This window comes from Pseudorasbora parva, chromosome 19, assembly GCF_024679245.1.
Source record: "Pseudorasbora parva isolate DD20220531a chromosome 19, ASM2467924v1, whole genome shotgun sequence".
In the NCBI taxonomy this organism is placed as follows: domain Eukaryota; kingdom Metazoa; phylum Chordata; class Actinopteri; order Cypriniformes; family Gobionidae; genus Pseudorasbora; species Pseudorasbora parva.
This window is the reverse complement of record NC_090190.1, coordinates 35908563-35921057: the sequence shown is the minus strand read 5'-3', so window position 1 is coordinate 35921057 and position 12495 is coordinate 35908563. Positions and strand designations below refer to the sequence as shown.

The window sequence follows — 12495 nt, the reverse complement described above, 5'->3', positions numbered from 1 at the left end:
ATCTGTATTTATTCCAAAATATCAGAGTATCGTCAAAAAAAGAAAAACAGATCATTTATCAGTATTCAATGTTGAATTAGTTGCAATTCACCCTTTGCGAAGACCCACCCCCTTTAGTTACTGTTGCTATATGTCCGACAAGCTTTCGATGCCAGCCATGGTGCTCCCATTGTCAATTCTTGCACTCCTTGGGGAAATAGTGAACAATTTCTGGAAAAATTACATGGGGATTTCAGACAGAAAGGTCTGCAATATGCATTCGAGGGATATATTCAGGATGTGAACGTGACTCAAAATGAAATAAACAAAATAAAGATCGAAGCCATAGCCTACAGGTCCAGTGTTGGGAACGTTACTTTAAAAAAGTAATAAGTTATAGTTACTCACTACTTGTTCCAAAAAGTAACTGAGTTAGTAACTCATTACCAGGAAAAGTAACTATTTGCGTTACTGTAAAAAAAAAAAGTCATATAATTTTTTTTAACCAGTTTTCACAAGTCAGTTGAAATGAGTAGAACAGACAAGTGTTTATAACTTTTAAATTTTCAAATATGTAAAATAACTTGGATGCCCCCAATATTAAATGTTAAATGAATGAAATGGACACTAAATATAAACAATTATTATTATAAAATATTGTATACTAATCTACACTATTTTAATGTTGCTGTGGGACAATGTGAAAGACCTATCAAATTCAATACATTATTGTAAATATAGTGGAACAATAAAACAAAATAGCTTTTTTAGAACTGTAATATTTATTGCACAGACCCCAACTGGCCATCAAATAAATCTAAAAATAAATTATGCTCCTTAAGAAAAGTATACAAAAAAAAGAAGAAAATAATAATAAATATATTAGCCTAATTTACATAGACTCTTTGTAGTGCACATTAAAATTCTAAAACTGTCACACAACTGGTAGACATACTGTATCCTGTTTGAAGTATTTTCTTCCTCACAAAAGTAAATAGTTTAACAAGAAGTGAAGTGCTCTCAAGTCTTGTTTGTATGGCGGGCTTATCCACTTTCTCGTGAGAAAAACCTAGTTTTGGTGTCTTTAATGTCGTGGGTCTGTCTAATCATTTGGTAGCGGAGCTCACGTTGTCTTTTGCGTTCACCGACGAGGAGAGACTCTTCTGGGCATAAGTTGCACGTTACAACATTCTACCATTCACCTCAACGCGGGGAAATGTAGCGCTTATACTTCCAGTTTGCAAAAGCTACCTTTGAAGTCATTGGACAAGCCATCGCTCTGACTCCTGACTGCATGCGCGCCAGTGTGTCACACACACATAGAGCTGCAGTTCTGCTGACTGAGCGCACGCCTGTTCAGATGAAAACCGCTTCAGTGAGCTCAATTATAGTAACGCCCGCATTTTTTTTCTCAGTAACGGTAACGGCGTAGCAACGGGGGAAACAGTAATTTGTTTTATTACTCGTTACTGAAAATAATAACGGCGTTAGTAACGCCGTTTATCTATGACGACGTTATTCCCATCACTGCTTTTAAGACACAAAAAGTTCAGTGTTTCAGTTGTGTAGTGGCAGAGTTGACAAGTCTAACAACATCTGGAAAGAAACTGTTCTTTAACCTAGTTGTTGTTCTAATGCTGCACAGCCTAATGGGAAGAGAGGGACAAATAGTCTATTGGCAGGGTGGGAGAAGTCTTTCATAATGCTGGCAGCCCTAGTCCAATAGCTGCGGCCCGGAGGCTTGCTCCAAACCACATTTCATTGCAGTGTACTTGTACATTTATAAGGACAAATAAACTTCTATCTATCCTGCATCTGTTGATGTACATGTCATTGAGACTGCATGCAACAATTTTCTCTGCCGACTTAACCACATATTGCATGGCATTGCATGGAGTTCCCATACCACACTGTAACACACAAGGTGAGAATGCTCTCCATCACACACCTAAAAAGAAAAGATGTAAGGTCTACAGTTCCCAAGCTTAAGCCCTGAAGTACACAATAATTTCTTTAGTTTTTTCCACATTTATGCAAAGATCGTTATCCCTGCATCAGGCCACCATTTCTTTCACCTCTAGTCTGTAAGCTGATTCGTTTTCCTGAGAAATGAGTTACAACACAGTATCATCTGCAAACTTAACAATAGGGTTACTCGGATGTCTGGAGGACTCATATGTCAGCAGTGTACAGCAGCGGGCTCAGGACACATCCCTGCAGCAAGCCAGTGTTGACAACAATGGTGGGAGAAATTGTCATGGATCTTTACAGAGTGTCTTCTATTTGTTAAAAGGTCCAGTACCCAGTTGAACAATGAATAACTGAGTCCTAGAGTCTCCAGTTTATGTACAGTATCAGTGCATGCGGAATGATTGTATTAAAAGCACAACTAAAATCCATAAAAATTTACATTACATGTCTTACATGCAGTGGGTATGGAAGTGTGCTGTGTGCTCAGGTGCTGTCCTTGAGATGCTTCTACCCTTTTGAATTGAGTCCAGCTGTGTTTGATTATACTGATTGGACTTGATTAGGAAAGCCACACACCTGTCTATATAAGACCTTACAGCTCACAGTGCATGCCAGAGCAAATTAAGTCAAAGGAAAAAAATCATTAGGTCAAAGGATCTTCCTTGAAGAGCTCAGAGACAGAATTGTGACAAAGCACAGATCTGGCCACATTTACAAAAAAAGGTTCCCAAGAGCCCAGTGGCCTCCATAATCCTTAAATAGAATACATTTGGGGATGACCAGAACCCTTCCTAGAGCTGTCCGTCCAGCCAAACTGAACTATTGAGGGAGATGAGCTTGGTGAGAGAGGTAAAGAAGAACCCAAAGACCACTGTGGCTGAGCTCCAGAGAGGCAGTCAGGAGATGGGAGAAAGTTGTAAAAAGTCAACGATCACCAGTCGGGGCTTTATAGCAGAGTGGCCAGACTGAAGCTTCTCCTCAAGACACATGAAAGCCTGCATGGAGTTTGCTAAAAAAACAAACACATGAAGGACTTTAAGATGGTGAGAAATAAGATTCTCTCGTCTGATGAGCCCAAGATACAGGTCCTTCTCAAAAAATGTGCATGTTTTATGTGATAAAAGTTCATTATTTTCCATAATGTAATGATAAAAATTTAACTTTCATATATTTTAGATTCATTGCACACCAACTGAAATATTTCAGATCTTTTATTGTTTTAATACTGATGATTTTGGCATACAGCTCATGAAAACCCCAAATTCCTATCTCAAAAAATTAGCCTATCATGAAAAGTTTCTCTAAACGAGCTATTCACCTAATCATCTGAATCAACTAATTAACTCTAAACACCTGCAAAAGATTCCTTAGGCTTTTAAAAACTCCCAGCCTGGTTCATTACTCAAAACCGCAATCATGGGTAAGACTGCCGACCTGACTGCTGTCCAGAAGGCCATCATTGACACCCTCAAGCGAGAGGGAAAGACACAGAAAGACATTTCTGTAGGCTGATCCCAGAGTGCTGTATCAAGACACCTCAGTGGGAAGTCTGTGGGAAGGAAAAAGTGTGGCAAAAAACGCTGCACAACGAGAAGAGGTGGAGAAGGACCGATTCCAGACCTTGGGGGACCTGCGGAAGCAGTGGACTGAGTCTGGAGTAGAAACATCCAGAGCCACCGTGCACAGGCGTGTGCAGGAAATGGGCTACAGGTGCCGCATTCCCCAGGTCAAGCCACTTTTGGGCTACAGAGAAGCAGCACTGTTGCTCAGTGGTCCAAAGTACTTTTTTTGGATGAAAGCAAATTTTGCATGTCATTCGGAAATCAAGGTGCCAGAGTCTGGAGGAAGACTGGGGAGAAGGAAATGCCAAAATGCCTGAAGTCCAGTGTCAAGTACCCACAGTCAGTGATGGTCTGGGGTGCCATGTCAGCTGCTGGTGTTGGTCCACTGTGTTTTATCAAGGGCAGGGTCAATGCAGCTAGCTATCAGGAGATTTTGGAGCACTTCATGCTTCCATCTGCTGAAGCTTTATGGAGATGAAGATTTGGTTTTTCAGCACGACCTGGCATTTGCTCACAGTGCCAAAACCACTGGTAAATGGTTTACTGACCATGGTATTACTGTGCTCAATTGGCCTGCCAACTCTCCTGACCTGAACCCCATAGAGAATCTGTGGGATATTGTGAAGAGAAAGTTTAGAGATGCAAGACCCAACACTCTGGATGAGCTTAAGGCCGCTATCGAAGCATCCTGGGCCTCCATAACACCTCAGCAGTGCCACAGGCTGATCGCCTCCATGCCACGCCGCACTGAAGCAGTCATTTCTGCAAAAGGATTCCCGACCAAGTATTGAGTGCATAACTGAACATAATTATTTGAAGGTTGACTTTTTTTTGTATTAAAAACACTTTTCTTTTATTGGTCAGATGAAATATGCTATTTTTTTTAGATGAAGGTTTAATTTTTATCATTACATTATGGAAAATAATGAACTTTTATCACATATGCACATTTTTTGAGAAGGACCTGTAGAACTTTTTGGCCTGAATTCTAAGCGGTATGTGTGGAGAAAACCAGGCACTGCTCATCACCTGTCCAATACAGTATCAACAGTGAAGCATGGTGGTGGCAGCATCATGTTGTGGGGGTGTTTTTCAGCTTCAGGGACAGGATGACTTGTTGCAATCAAGGGAAAGATGAATGCAGCCAAGTACAGGGATATCCTGGATGAAAACCTTCTCCAGAGTGCTCAAGATCTCAGACTGGGCCGAAGGTTCACCTTCCAACTAGACAATGACCCTAAGCACACAGCTACAATAACAAAGGAGTGGCTTCACAACAACTCCGTGATTGTTCTTGAACGGCCCAGCCAGAGCTCTTACTTAAACCCAATTGAGCATCTCTGGAGAAACCTGAAAATAAAAAGGGTCCAGCTGCAGCTTGGCCGTTCCCATCATGCAACCTGGTACCGTCTCATTGACCAATCGCGATGAGTTTCTCAAGGCACATGGGTATGATGTCATATATGCGTGATTTTTCCTCCCCAAACCAGTTCAGCGGAAATGCCCTGCAACCAATTATAAACATTTAATTTGGCCATGTCAATCACAATAACGATTGCCTACACCCAACCCTGATCCCTAAACCTAGCCACCACAAGAAACATTCTGCGTTTTAAAATAAAAAAATTATTAATCCATTTACATTGTGGACACACACACACACATAATGGTTCATTTCGGCGTAGACATATATGCAGAATCACACACACACATAATGGTTCAATTCAGCGTAGACATACACACGGATAGCTCAAAATGTGTACAGATAACACGCTACTTGGCTTTAGAAAGTGACGTGTATGTTTATGCAAAGTCATGATGTCATGTTTATAGATGCTATTTTGAATAATTTATTTTGAAGCTTCTGTTTGAGAAAAACGAACTAACGGCGAATGTTGAACATGTTAATCAGGATATTGACAGCTAGTAGTTCAGCAGAAGAGGTGAAGAAGAAGAAGAGGAAGGGGGAGTTCCAGTCTGCGAAAACGGAAACCGTCACCGGCCGCAGTTGGATGATATTGCTGAAAATGGCTGTCCACCAACGTTTACCTACAGAACTGGAGAGGAGAGGATCTTCAAGGAGGAATGGCAAAGGATCCTCAAACCTATTTTACAAAGATATTTTATATTTTTCTTTGAACAAAGACATTTGTTTTACTGTGTTTCACCCCCCTCTCTCTTATCAGTGGGGCTGTTTGGGATTCCTAAAGACAAAGAGATGTTGAGGGCCTGTAGGCCAAATGGTGCCACACCTGTAGTACAGTGGGGGAAGTTTGGTCTGATTGGTCGGTTTGAATGTCTCAGGGTTTCAGTCACATGGTCACGGGATGGATAAAAGAAGATTGCAACTTTTGCTCGGGGTCTTTTTCTCTGGGGGTCTTTTTCCTCGGACGCTGTCTTTTTCTCTGGCTGTCTCTTCTAGGGCCTTCTTTGGCTCTTCTCTTTGCTCTCTCTTTCTCTCTTTCTATCTCTCTATCTCTCAGGTAACATTCTACACATGCTGGGTACGATTAATGGTATAAGTTTTATCATCTCATTCATCTATTTTGTAACTATTTTAAGTGTAACCATAACCAGATTTTTTCATTAAATTCTTTCAATTATAAATGATTTGCTAACTAGTTTTGGTTTGGTATTGACTTTGAAGTGCTACCTATTGCAATACAATATAGTCACATTAAAGCAACGCTCTCCCACATATTTTGCTATTGTAACTGCGCTTATTTCCGTCGTTGGTATAAGTTGCAGTGGGTGGTTATAGACAAGAAATGTACAGTTTTCTACCATCACGCTGATAACGTTTCTTTAGTCGTTCGGCAACCCTGCAGTCAGAACCACTGTAGGCGATCCACCCTTACAATCTATTATCTTTGGTATTAGATTGTGGTACCGTACCGAAGCCAAAATTGTGGTATTGAGCCATCCCTAGTTGTATTAGATCAAAAGGGGGCTTCTACTAAATACTGATCAAAGGGTCTGAATACTTTGGACCATGTGATATTTCAGTTTTTCTTTTTTAACAAATCTGCAGAAATGTCAACAATTCTGTGTTTTTCTGTCAATACAGGGTGCTATGTGTACATTAATGAGAAAAAAATGAACTGAATGATTTTAGAAACCGGCTGTAATATAAAAGACTGAAAACTACAAGGGGGTCTGAATACTTTCCGTACCCACTGTATATTGTTCTCCCTTCTCTTTCTTTAACGTGAAATGCTCTTTGAATTTCCAAGTTAGCATGACACTGTAGTTATCTTAGGCACAGGAATGACGGACTTTCAGGACCCAACCTGGAATGTTATCTGGGCCTGCAGATTTCCATGACTTGACTCTCTGTAGGACCCTCCTAACCTCCTCTGTGGTTACACTGGCTGCTCACCAGGTGGTATAGTGAGTCTAGTGCTAGGTGACTGATCTGGTGTAAAGACCCCAAAGCAAGCATAACAAGCATTGAGAGCATCAGGAAGAGACGGGTCTCCAGGGCATTCAGTGTCTCTTCTATTGTCATCAGTGATGCTCTTAATGCTGGCCAAAACGAGAGCTAGAGATTTCTTTGTAGCCAGCATTTCAGTCCCGCGTGTAATGCAGCTCAGTGTCACCGAACGCATCATTCATTGATGATATAAAACTCCGGACGCGTTTTCTTGTGCGCGTCTGTTTTTAACGCGCCTTCACTATCGTGCAGTCTGACATTAATGCCAACTGAGATCTTACAGTGTGACATGGCTTAAATCGGGGATCATGTTCGTACAGTCTGACAAGGGACATTCACAAAGGATTTTGAAAAATCGCACAGTGTGCAGGACCCATTACTCACATTGGCCCTCATTTATCAATCTTGCGTAGAAACGGTCGTATATGTTGGCGTAAGATTATGCTTACACTCCTCTCACCACCTGATTTATGAAGCTGTGCGCACCTCTGCAATCCAGGTGTACGCAATACCTGCCCTTGATAAATGCCGTGGCTGAAAACGATCGTCATTAGGATGACATGCCCCTATATATACTCAAGTCTCTGCCTCCCCCACGCCCTAATTTTACACCATGGACACACGGAAGACAGCAAAGAAGCGAAACTTCTCCGATGTGGAGATCGGGCGTGCCTCAATCATCTCACTAGTCCACTAGTCAGGGCACTGATTAGGGCATAAGTCAATGGGCTGACTCCCTGATAAGTGCTCTGACTACTGAACTAGTGAGATGATTGAGACGCGTCCATCGAGACCATCACCAGGGAAGTGGGAAAAACAAAATTGTTTTATTTGAGAGTTTAAAGAGTGCGATTAAATAGCTGTTTGGATGAGAAATTATCAATGCATTATGTTTTGAAACAATTAGCATTTAATTTTGTATCACGGCGCATGTATTGGGGTATAGGATATGATGATGATGTGATGTGGAGTACCATTTATTCACATTAATAACTACATGACAATTTGTAAGATTCTTCTTATTATGGACCCACTTTATATTAGGTGGCCTTAACTACTATGTACTAACATTGTAATTAATCATTTGATACGATGCACTTATTGTGTACATATATGTTTTTATATTGTACTTACATTTAAAAAAATGCCTGCATGTAATTACGTCTGTAATTAATTTCTGTAGTTACATTTGTAATTACACAGTGGGCACTTCCCTTACACCTAACCCTACCCTAAACTGACCCACACCACCACACCTGCCCCTAACTCTACCCGTATCCACCTCAATATCAGCAAAAGTGCTTTGCAATACAATTTGAACACAGTAAGTACATTGTACTTATTTTTTTATTTAAGTACATCGTACTTAAGGCCATCTAATATAAAGTGGGGCCCTTATTATTATGATTTTTTATTATTAATGACGCTTATTGTTTTTTAGAAGAAGAATGTTGTTATTATTTATTTTATTATTATTATTTAAAAGAAGAAGAATGTCATTTTTATTATTTTGTCAGTCTGAATTATTTTCAGTCCCAATCTGTGTGCAGCTGCCGGGCCTAACCCTGAACCGTCAGGTAAAGTGCACAGGCTCGCAACTGGAGGAATACACATGCCTACAAATCAAATGCTTGGTATCACACAAATTAAACATTGAAGTCCATTAGACAAAAATAAACACTGAAGTTTATAATTACTATGTTGTTGTTGTTGTTTTTACAGTGGGTCATAATATAGCATATCTTTGTCAGTGCCTTTTGTGGTGTTAGGAATAGTTTTTCTGCGCATTTTCACACTAACTCAAACGTGCGCACACCACCTCCTGAGCTGGCGTAGGATTTGAGCATGCCGTACGCCAAAGTCCATATTGATAAATCTCAAAGTCACCGTGGGTTTGGGTGTACGCAAGGTGTACGCTGGAAATTTGGTGCACGCACTTTTGATAAATGAGAGAGAGAGAGAGAGAGAGAGAGAGCGAGAGAGAGAGAGAGAGAGAGAGAGAGAGAGAGAGAGAGAGAGTGAGAGTGAGAGGGGGGGATTGTCATTTTCACCATTCCATGCATAATTAAAGCCTGTCCGCACCTGTTGAAATAAAGCTGAAGAAAAACACAAGCTCAAACAACGTCTGTGTCATTTGTAAGGACTTTGATGTATTAAGGATGCAACAGAGATCAGTTCTTCAAATCGTGTTCGTCTTCGAGGAAAAATAAAGTCATTAAGTAAGTGAATCTTCTTTAGTGTTCCACAAACTACTAAACTCCCTTGAATTTTTAAAAAATAAATAAATAAATGGCCGCATTGGAAATAAATGGGAAATAAATTTAATCTAGTAGAAACGTTTGGTTCTGCGCACAAAATAAATCTTACTGAAAGTGAATTGAGACATCAAGCTGCAACAAAACTTTATGATTTATGGCTTTGATTTTCTTGCAGTAAAATGTGATTTTTAAATAAATAAATATTTCATATGAAAATAAATACGAATTGTAAAAAAAAATTGTCCATTATAAACTAATAAATAATAAAATAATAGACGTATTTAAAAAAATAAATAAGAATCTGTCAAGTCTTTGAAAAGAGATCAAACTTAAGTCTGCCTGTGCTTAAAAAGTGAATAAATGGATAATAACTACTGCATAAATGTAAGTAGTACCATGAAATCCACAAAATAAATACAAAATATTAAATAAACTAAAAACTATTATCAAACTAAAATGTACTATTCATTTCATTTCATTGAAATGAAAAAATCTGTAATTTTTGAAGTGTTATTTTAAACAATTTAAACATTATAACATTTGTATTATTCTTTATAAAATGGTTAGTTCCATTCCTTACTTCTGATTGGTCAGTAGCTGTGTTTTATGATAAAAAACGGCTGACTGCTTCACCCAACAGCTCTGTGTATTACTCCACAACACCCTTAGCAAGGTAACTGATATTGTTCATTAAAGCTTACTGCATTATTGTGTGAGAGAGATTGCCCGTCTTAAAGGTGCACTATGTAGTATTTTTGCAGTAAAATATCCAAAATACACCAGGCCAGTGTTATATATTTTGTTCAGTTGAGTACTTACAATATCCCAAATGTTTCCAACTATTTGTAAATTGTGAGAAAATTGCTATTTTTACTAAGGACTGGGACGTTTCAGCATAGCGTTTGAGAGAGTCGCCTGTCAATCGTGTCATATCTGCGTTACCCTCGGTTTTATTCTGCAGAAGCGCTTTACTCTTAGCAGTGTGAACATGTCACAGCAGCGCCAAGCGAACGCACAGAGGAACGTCATAACATCATTTTAAACACACTTAAATGTATCTAATATGATAAACAGAGCTGCTTTACCCTATAATCATGACCAGAAAAAGCGGAAGTGCACGTGCCCAGCGACTGTGTCCCGTCCTGTCATAATAAAAGTCCCGGTACTCGCGAGCCGTGTGTTTGTGTAACAAATCGCTCCAGTGGCCGTGCTCAGTTCCACAACACTCTGCCCTGCTCTTCTTTACACTACAGTAACATTAATAACCGCATCCATGAACATGATTTCTGCCCAAGTCCTATTTTCCACCGGCTGTGAGGTGAAGACCACATATCCCAAGATGCTGCGCTCACACTTGGCGTCATCAAACTACGCCTTTGTTCTGAATAGGCGCCACCAGTGGACGGAAAGTGGCATAGTGCACCTTTAAGTGTACTAACTACATTCAGACTTAATGAAACAGAAATAATAATAAAAATCAATGTGAATGCCCGCAATATCTTATCAGTAAAGGGGTTCTCTCATGTCCTAACACTGAGGCTAGTCAAAGCATGTCTTGTTCCCGTTGTCCCAGTCCTTTCAATATAAAAGTCTTTGCTACTGTGCTACACTCTCTCTTCGCAGCAATCTATATGGCATAATACCTTCTGTTGTTGTTCATAGTCAGGAACTATTTTTACCAGCGGAAGGAAAGATTTAGTGATTTTACAAGTTGCACTGATACATATATTTTGGCTTTAATATTTGTATTGTGTAGTAACCTTTTTATAAAAGTAATAAGCCCTGTGAAGCCGTGGTTTGAGGTGTTGATTTGTCCTCCAAATTCCCCAGATCTCAATCCAATCGAGTATCTGTCCAATCCATGGGACTTAGTATGATAAAGATAAAGGATCTGCTGCTAACATATTGGTGCCAGATACCAAAGCACACCTTCAGGGATCTAGTGGAGTCCATGCCTCGATGGGTCAGGGCTTTTTAGGCAGGAAAAAGGGGACAGGTGCACCGATCCGATATTAGGATCGGATATCGGCCGCGATACTGACGACAAAGCTGGATCGGGGACCGGAAAAATGAACAGATCCACAGGCCGATCCAGGTGTTCGTTTTTTTGTCGCAGCAAAACCTACATCATTCGTCAGCTTCACGTGTGTCGCATACTCGAAGCAACATGGAGCGAGCGGAGTCCGGTGTGCACTGTACAGAGATATTTTACGCTTGCCACGCCAACTAGTTCGTTTGTTGACATTCTGCAATACTACCCAATTTAATCTAAACACCATGTTAAGGAGCACGCTGAACTCCTGCAGCTCAGCAAAACTAAAGGAGTGGACAATACAGCCACAATACAGCCCAGCAACTAACTTTGCATGATGCAAACAATTAATTTAGTGTAAGTGGGGACTGATAGTGGATATGGATAAAGGCTAATGTAATTAACTGACGGTCACAACACGCTTTTGACGCGCATCTTGAGGAGAAATCCAAAAAGCGCCACTCACACATAGTAATTGCGGTAAACATTCAAAATGTTACGTTTTCATCTTTATAACATATGATACAGTTAAAAACATCACACAACCAAATGTGCTGTTTTCCTGAATACCATCACGATTGAAAATGTCACTGATTTCCTATGACAGCTCCATAACCAATTAATTAACATTAGTTACTTACATTTTAGATGCAATATTGTGTTCTAAATGATTCATTGTTTGAATCAATCGGTTGAATTAAAGATTCAATAACCCGTACGTAAACGACTGCCTCATTTTTTAAAGGAATCAGTTGTTTGAATGAATCGTTTGAATTAATGACTCAATGACTCACTCATTAAGACTCACCTACTGCCACCTACTGGTGGTTTAGTTTCCTATATTTTTCAACATTTATTTTGTTTATTCAAAAATATAAATCTCATAACATTATTTAATGCAGAAGTAATTTTTCTGGGTAAATAATTTAATTTTATTGGTAACATCCCTATAGTGTCTTATTTTAATTTAATGCATAGATCAAATTTAAGAATATAATATGAAACCTGAAGCATAGCTTATATTTAATAAGATTAGGGGAAATGCCCTTTATAAAGGTAAAATATCACAAATATGCAAATTTAAAATATGTCAAAGCTGATTGAACACTGAGAATATTGCTTCAGAATAAATTATATTTACAACACACACAAATCGTAACTTTTTTCCGGACAAGCACATTTTTTACTCGAACAAGTGAATGACCGATTTACTTATTCGAAGGAGAAGCACATGAGCATGCTTAATGTTGAGCCCTAAAT

General features: G+C 39.4%; 1 protein-coding gene across 1 annotated transcript in view; it reads left to right on the top strand.

Annotated features, from left to right (window-relative positions):
• Positions 1-12495, top strand: part of LOC137047958 (4-galactosyl-N-acetylglucosaminide 3-alpha-L-fucosyltransferase 9-like) — a 56109-nt gene that overhangs the window by 28133 nt on the left and 15481 nt on the right. The gene's annotated exons all lie outside the window — the stretch shown is intronic.